The following is an 8,889-nucleotide window of genomic DNA, read 5'->3' as shown; positions in this document are numbered from 1 at the left end:
AGGGGATTTCATGTGTTTGGAAGGATTCTTTCTCCTAAGCCTGTTGTCTTAAAAGTACCCTGATTTCTCAAGCAAATATCAATCCATAATACTTGGAAGGAAGGTTCTCTTGGCTCCTTATGCACTTCACCCTCCCAGTTTCCCAATGCTGGATCCTAATCTAGAGAATCTGTTCCTTATGTTGCAAGTTACATGAAACCAAACTTAAATGAATGCCCAAAGATTGACATCCAAACAATGCTTCTCAAATTGTGGTTCTGAGATCCCCTGCCCCAAGAGCTGGAGGAACTTGTTTAAAAGGTGGATTTGGGGACTCCATTCCACACCCATTGAATCTGAATCTGAGTCTCTGAGAAGATAGCTGCACCTATTTTTTTTTAAAGAAATTCCATTTATTTTTGGCTATTGGGGCAATGTCATCTTTTCAATATGAAGAAAAGCAAGTTTAACACATAGAAATCTCAAATGTAGGATAGAATAAAACCAAGTGTAGGGGCAGGAGAAGCAACAGCAGAAAGAAGATATGAGATGTTGCAGAAAAGATGGAGGAGGCTTCCCCTCTCCTCTGGGGATTGACTCAAAGGCTGATATGGCAGTATATACCACTACATAGTCAGGGATGTTAATTCCTTTTCAGGGGTAAGAAAAGGTGGAGATTAGGACATTTCTGGAAGCTTAGGGACCAAAGATGGTCTCTTGTCCCCACCTGATCCCCTTTCTCTAATCTGAGATGTGCTTGAAGAGCTCCTGGATGGCCATGTTGTTCCCAATAGAAACAGCAGAAGTTTTCAGACCACGAGATGGAATGTCATGTACTGTGTTTTTGATGTTGTTGGAGATTCATTCCACAATATAGCTGCTGCTGTTTTTTGCAGATTAAGCATTTTCTCATTGACCTCCTTCATAGACATCTGACCACTGAAGATGGCAGCCATGGGAAAGTATCATCCATGGTGGGGTTCACAGGCAGTCATCATGTTCTTGCCATTGAAGATCTGCTGGGTAAACTCAGGCATTGATAGAGCTCAATACTACTGGCTTCCATGGCTGGTGAGAGGGGAAGAGCTAGGCATAAAGAAATGGAGATGTGGGAAAGGGACCATGTTGACTGCCAACTTGCAGAGGTCAGCATTCAGCTGTGCAGGGAAGCAAAGGCAGGTGGTGACACTGTTCATGGTGGCTGAGATGAGGGGGATCATATCCCTGTAGGTTGGTGTGGTCTGCTTCCGAGCGTGGGAGCAGATGTTATAGAGGGCTTCGTTGTCAATGTAAAATGTGCTGTGTGAATTTTCTCTCAACTAGACAGAGTGTGATATTATAGGGTTCAACCACGGTGTCGTTTTGGGTGAAGGCACAACACTGAAGATGTTCACAATGCAATCAGGGTACTCTTCTCAGATCTTGCTGATAAGAGTGTCCATTCCAGAGCCTGGGTGCCCACTCAGCGAGTGGGTCACCTAGAAGACTTGCAGGCAGTCACAGTTCTCTGCCTCCTTCCATAGTGAAATAGAGAAAGAAGAAAATTATGATTACTTAAAATTGCTGTTTAAGCTGAAATAGGCTTTTGGTAACCACACTGCCCCTCCCCGCAACCCCAAAATGTTGAGGCTAAGAAAGAATATTAACTGCTTCACTGTGAAACATTAACCATGTCTCTGCTCTGCATATTTTGTAAGTTCTGTAAGTTCCTGTTTTTCTTGCCGCGTAGCACAAGGTAACAAGACAGAAGCGTGAGCTGCAAACATGTTTTCTAAGATGTAAGACCTGTCACATGATTAACTGCTTTTGCTTGGGCTTCTGTAAGCCCAATTCCTGCTTCACCTTTTCCCCACCTCAAGATACTTAAAAGGGCCTGTCCCTCTCTGTTCAGGGCTCAGACTTCCTGGATGCAAGTCCACTGAGCCAGTGTACACCTTAATCCTCCTGTAACCCTATTGGTCTCTCTAGTTCTGATTTCCCAGTACATTTTCTGGGGCTCATCCGGGATTGGAGATGGCAAATTTTGTCTCCTTTGCCTGTGGGATTGGAGCCCGGGCTGGGGCAGACCCAAGACCCTAGGCACCAACGGGAAAACTTCAGCCCAGAGGGGAGATCAGCTCTCCCATGTCCCGGTGCCCTTCCCTGATAGTGCAAAAGAACCAAAAAAGGGGCTGCAGGATGATTCCAGGAGCAGTGTGCATTCTTCAGAACCACAGTAAGGTTTGGGGCCCCAAGACGGGACCCCTCGCATAAACACAGAAGGGGAGACTGATTGCCTCCCAGGGTTTAACTACTAGTTTGACACAGAGGGGCTGAGAGTGGAGAGGATGGCTCACCGATTCGGATGAAGCTTACACCCCCACTGACACACGACATGAGAGAGGCTTGCTAAGTTGGCTTAGGAAAGGAAACAAAAACTGAAGGTGGTGAGAGTGGCTTGCCACCCCAATTAAGGAACAGGTACTGGGAGTGAGGAGGTGTGTGAAGGTGTGTGAAAGAGACAGTTCCAGGAGGGACCATTGCGGCGTGTGATGTGGGGAGGCACAGATCTTAGTGTTGACTGTGTGCTCTGAAGCAAGTATGTGACTGAGCAGGCCTAGGCGGATCTGCATATGGCTGATAGGAGCTGCCTTATGACTGCAGCAGTCGTAACAGGAATAAGGTACTGTCCTAGCTAAGTGGTGCCTGAAACTCCCATAATAGGAACCAGTCAGATCAGTCCGACACAAAAGGCTGAGTGACTACGCATCATAAAGGGAGGAATGGGAGGAAATTGTCAACCTACTCCATTGGAGTGGATGTCAAAGAATTTTAAGAAAGGTTTTGGAGGAGATTATGGAGTTAAAGTGACCCCCCAGTGGTTGAGAACTCTCTGTGAATTAGAATGGCCTTTTAATGCAGGTGGCCAGCTGAAGGAACAATAGATAGGGAAGCAGTTGGCCATGTATTTCAGGTGGTAAGTGGAGTCGAGGATAGCCTTGGCATCCAGATCAATTTACATACATTGACTCCTGATTAAATGTGGTCCAGATTCACCCCGAATGGCTATAACCTTGTTTGGCAAACTATTGTAAAGCCTTAGTGGCCCAGGATGAGCTTAAGGTGATAGAAAAGCCAATTATGCCAGGGACCTCAGAAGAAAAGAAAAAGGAAGAGGAGAGCCAGGAAAAGCCAGTCCTACAAGCACCTCCAGAGGAAAGAGGTTCCTCCCGTTATGTTCCAATGCACCTGCCCTTGTCAGGGCTAGGACAGGGTACAGAGCAAATGGCCCTTGAGGAATCAGGCTCAGAGGAAAGCAAGTCTCCAGCATCACCCCACAGGGGAGAGCCTGAATCCCTGCCCATGAAAGCTAAAGAGGGAAAACAAGGTGATGTAGCAAGCCACCTCCAGTCTGGCCACACCCGAGTCTTACAAATGCTCCTCTGTGAGATGTGAGCACGAACTTATAATGAGCAAGGCCAGGTTGGGGGAGGGCAGTGGATTTTCATCTACCAGCCCTTCTCTATGACAGACCACCTAAATTGGAAACAACATACTTCCTCCCATATGGAGATGCCCCAGGCTCTCACAGACTTGATGAGGTCCATTTTGCTGACTCATAACCCCACCTGGCCAGACTGCCAGCAGCTCCTTCTGACACTGCTTAATACAGAAGAGCACTGGAGAGTGACACAAGCAGCTCTCTGGTGGTTAGAGAACAATGTGCCAGGTGGCACAAATGATGTCCTGCATTATGCCCAGGAGCTGTTCCCAGAGACAGATCCTAACTGGGACCCAAATGAGGCAGGGGAGCTCCAACACCTGCAAGGGTACCGAGAAGCACTGTTAAATGGAATAAAAGCAGGTGGGAAGAAGGCCATGACAATAGGAAAGATTTCAGAGGCCCTACAAAAGGCTAATGAAAGCCAAAGTCAGTTCTACAAGAGGCTCTGTGAGGCATACTGGCTCTATACTCTATTTGATCTGGAGGCTGTTAAAAATCAGCACATAGTGAATACCTCATTTGTTGGCCAGGCACAAGGTGACATTAAGCAAAAGCTTCAAAAATGGGAAGGTTTCACAGGCATAAATGCTACTGCGCTTATAGAGGTGGCTACCAAGGTGTATGTCAACTGTGAGTAACAATAAAAGAAGGAATCTGAGCAGAGGATTAAGAAAAAGGTCAAGCTATTGGTGGCAGCCCTGGTTGAGAAACTGGCATAATGAGGGGATGCAGTCGTGGTCGTGAAAGAGGTCAGGCTAGACCAAGATTTGAAGGCCAGATTAGGCTGGAGAGGGATCAATGTGCACTATGCAAAACGGACACTGGAAGGATGAATGTCCACAGAAAGACAGAGGAAATAGCTGTGACCAGGGAATATGGCTAGAGCCACCAGCTGCCAGCCATTGTGTTCTAAAACCAGACGCTCACCTGATAGCCTGCAGCCTTTGCTAGGCTTATGAGGACTGAGGCAGACCAGGCTCCATTTCTTCAAGCCCCAGGAGCCTATGGTCTTAGTAGAGGCAGGGACCAATGGATGTACTTTATGGTAGATACAGGAGCTGAATACTCGGTAGTGACCCAACCTGTAGGGCCACTATCCAAGAATTATACAACTATTATTGGGGCAACCAGAATGTCTGAAAAAGAGGCCTTTCTGTCTGTCCAGGAGGTGCGTTATTGGAGGATGGGAAGTCAGCATAAGTTTTCTGTACCTCCCACACTGCTCAGTCCCCTTGCTAGAAACAGACTTACTCCAAAAACTACAGGCACAAATTTCCTTGGGGCCACAAGGAATCATATCCTTAAACTTCAGTCAGCCAAAGGCTATGGTGTTAACCCTCACACTCCCAAAGGCCAAGGAGTGGAGACTCTATGCAGAAGTACCACTTAAGCCAAGACTGCCAGAACCTCTTGAAATATATGGGCTAACTACTAACATACCTGGAGTGTGGGCAAAGGACAACCCACCAGGGCTGGCTGTACATCAGGCACTAGTCCTAGTAGAGCTAAAACTGGAAGCCTCCCCAGTACGAGTTCACCAATACCCAATTTTCACAGAAGCCATCTGAGGTGTTCAAAAGCATATAGACCAGCATTTCAAGCACGGAATCATAGTTAAATGCAGGTCACCTTGGAACATTCCTTCATTGCCAGTTCAGAAGCCGTCTGGTAAATACAAGCCAGTGCAGAATTTGTGTGCTATAAACTGGGTTATGGAGATAATCCACCCAGTGGTGCCCAACCCATACACCTTAATGGGATAAACACCAGCTAGTGCAACCTGGCTTATTTGCTTAGACCTAAAAAATACATTCTTTTATCTCTAGCTGGCACCAATAAGCCAGCCTATGTTTATATTTCACTGGGATGAAACACAGCACACTCGGACAAGGCTCCCACAGGGGTTCAAGAATTCCCCTCCAATCTTTGAAGAAGTGCTGGCATCACATCTCAGAACTTTTGACCCAACTAATGACAAATGCATCCTGCTGCAGTGCATAGACAATCTACTTGCAGCCCCTACTTGGGTGGACTGCCTACAGGGCACTAAGAAGCTCCTCCGCCTTTTGTGGAAAGCAGAATATAAAGTATCTAAGAAAAAGGCACAGATCTGTTCAGAAGGAGTCAAATATCTAGGTTTTGAAATAAGTCATGGGAAACATGAACTTGACAGTGAACGAAAGCGGGGCTGTGTGGTCACTTCTCACCCCAACCACCCGGAGTCAAATAAGTTTTTAAGAGCAGCAGGTTTTTGCCTCATTTGGATTCCAAACTTCTCACTTATGGCAAAACCCCTATATGAAGCCACAAATAGGGGAAAAAGGGAGTCCCTCCTTTGGGAGGCTGACCAATAAACCTTTTAAGAAAATCAAAAAGGCCTGGTTTCAGTCCCCAGGGTTGGGACTGCCAGATCAAACCAAGGGCTTCTTTCTGTATGTCCATGAATGGAAAGGAATGGCTATAGGGGTCCTAACTCAAATTATGGGGTCGTGGCATCGACCTGTGGCATACTTATCTAAACAACTAGACCTGTTGTCACTAGGCTGGCCTCCTTGTTTCAAAGCGTTAGCCGCCACAGCTCTGGTGTCACAAGAGGCTAACCAATTGGCCATAGGACAAAAATTGATTATTCAAGTGGCACACACCGTTACCACCTTAATGGATCAGAGAACATCATTAGCTATCATCAAACCCAAGAATGACTAGATATCAAGGACTCTTATGTGAAAATCCTCACATCATTATAGAGACTGTAAATACACTAAACCTAGCTACTCTGCTGCCCATAGACCAAAACACCCCCTACCTCAGTATTACTATGTGGACGTAGTAGATGAGGTGTTCTCCAGCTGAAGCGACTTAAAAGACCACCTCCTTGGTGGCCCAGATGCTGAGTACTTCATGGATGGAAGCAGATTTGTCTCAGACAGGGTCTGTTGAGCTGGGTATACAGTACTGACATGGGATTCCATGGTAGAGGCACAGCCTCTACCCACCAGGACTTCAGCTCAAAATGCAGAACTGATGGCTCTAACAAGGGTCCTGCTGTCAGCCAAAGGAAAAGTGGTCAATATTTTTACTGACTCTATGCCTTTGCCACATTACATGCCCATGGAGCCATATATTTTTTAAAAGCATAACATCAAAAAAGGACACAAACATAAAGGGTATAGATATAGGAGACAGAAAAAATAATGGCCTCCTGAGAGAATGAAGTACCATGGCCCAGGCACCTGGGCAGAGGATGAAACATGGGGGTATCATACCTCCATTTATGTGATAAATTGTATCATATGGTTACAGGCTGTTCTTGAAGTTATAACCAATGAAACGTCAAGGGCCTTGAATTTGCTGGCCGTGCAAGCCACACAGATGAGAAATGCCCTTTATCAAAATAGGTTAGCACTAAACTACCTCCTGGCCTCAGAAGGAGGAGTATGTGGGAAGTTTAACTTAACAAATTGCTGTCTAGAAATTGATGATAATGGACAAGCTGTCATGGAAATCACTGCTAGGATGCAGAAATTAGCTCATGTTTCAGTTCAAACCTGGAAAGGTTGATCTCCAGACTCCCTTTTCAGAGGATGGTTTTCATCTTTCAATGGATTTAAAACCTTAATAGGAGGGTTTATGCTTATCCTTGGCAGATGCTTAGTACTCCCTTGTCTTCAGCCTCTTCTATTCAGGAGTATACAGTCAACTGTAGAAGCAATTGTGGCCAGACATACTACCACCCAAATAATGGCCTTAACTAAATATCAGCCTCTACCCAAGGAAAAATATGTGCCAACCCAGGAAGAAACAAATGATAGTGGTGCCTTCTATTAAAATCCATCTATAAAAGTCACCAAAGAGGGGAATGAAAGAAAATTATTATGATTACCTAAAATTGCTGTTTAAAGTTAGGCTGAAACAGGCTTTTGTTAGCCAGCCCCCCCATGCCTCCCCGCCCGCCCACAACCCCTCACCAACCAAAGTTTAAGTTAAAGAATATTAACTGCCTCTCTCTGAAACATTAACCATATCTCTGCTTTGCTTATTTTGTAAGTTCTGTAAGTTCCTGTTTTTGTTACTGAGCAGCTGCAAGGTCACAAGGCAGACAAGCATGAGCTGCAAAACATGTTTACCTTTTCTAAGATATAAGACCTGTCACATGATTAACTACTTTTGTTCTTGCTTCTGTAAGTCCACTTCCTGCTTCACATTTTTCTGACCTCAAGACACTTAAAAGGGTCTGTCTGTCTTTGCTCGGGGCTCAGACTTTCTGGATGCAAGTCCTCTGAGCCATTGTACACCTTAATAAATCCTCCTGTAACCCTTTCTATCTCTCCAGTTCTGATTTCCCACTACAGTACCACATCCAGGATGGAATCAACCAGCTAAGCCCCTTCTGTGTAGTGGCCTTTGGCCCAGTTGTTGCCAGCCCCAGACTGCCCAGAAACAAAGTTGTCTCATCTAAAGATCTGGCCAAAAGGACCTAAGCAAACAGAGTCCATGGTCCCAGGTTCTAGATCCACCAGGATGGCATGAGGAACATACTTTACACCTGTGGCTTCATCATAGTGCACAGAGATGCGGTCCAGCTGCAGATCGCTGTCCCCATGGTAGGTGCTGGTGGGGTCGATGCCATGTTCATCACTGATCACTTCGCAGAATTTGGCACTGATCTAGTTGCCACAGTGACTGGCCTGGATACGCACGATTTCCCTCATGGCTAAAATTTAATTTTTTTGTTCACCTCAAGGTATCTATGGGGCAAGAAAACATGTAATTTTTTTTTCTCTGTTGGTCACAGGCTAGAGGGCTGGAATGTGCCACAGAGGCTGGAGCCAGCAAGGTGTGAACACGGCAGAGGAAGGTTGAGAGGAAGAAAGCAGCTACACCTTTAAGAAGCAACCTAGATGATTTTAATACATGACCTAGACTCGTGGTTCTCAAATTTTGCTACACATTTGAATCACCTGGAGCACTCCAACTCCCAACGTTCAGGTCACACCCAAAGCCAATTAAACCTTCTGGCTAATGTCCAGATCTCACTCCTGGATTTTGGCTTAAGACTCCCCAGGTGATTTCAGTGTTCAGCCAACTTTGAGAACTAGTGACCTGACCTATAGCTAGTAAAGGTAAAGCAGTTACATGATTGACTTTGAGAACCTGGGTTTTCTCAGACATTAAAGAATTTTTGAAAAACAGACCCTTCTTTCCTTCTGGCCTTAGAAATCTTATTTAAGATTTTCAATTTATAGGTGAGGAAGGTGAGTCCTAAAAGGTAAAACTGAAGTGGCTAAACAGCTAATTAAATTGATATTTCTTTTTTTATTCAATATAATAAGTGTTCTTAAAAGTTTAGTGCCAATATTCAGTGTTTAAGTCATTGTCAGATGGAAAATCAGTTTTGTGTTACCCTAATATTCCAGGCATCTCCA

The 8,889-nt window shown here is 45.3% G+C and overlaps 1 pseudogene; it reads right to left on the bottom strand.

Annotated features, from left to right (window-relative positions):
- Positions 1-410: 410 nt before the first annotated feature.
- LOC126952808 (tubulin beta chain-like) lies at positions 411-8,178 on the bottom strand (annotated as a pseudogene).
- Between the last annotated feature and the right edge of the window lie 711 nt (positions 8,179-8,889).

The sequence above is a fragment of the Macaca thibetana genome, chromosome 4 (assembly GCF_024542745.1).
Source record: "Macaca thibetana thibetana isolate TM-01 chromosome 4, ASM2454274v1, whole genome shotgun sequence".
NCBI classification, from domain to species: domain Eukaryota; kingdom Metazoa; phylum Chordata; class Mammalia; order Primates; family Cercopithecidae; genus Macaca; species Macaca thibetana.
Note: the sequence above shows the minus strand (reverse complement) of the source record. Positions and strands in the feature narration are given on the sequence as shown.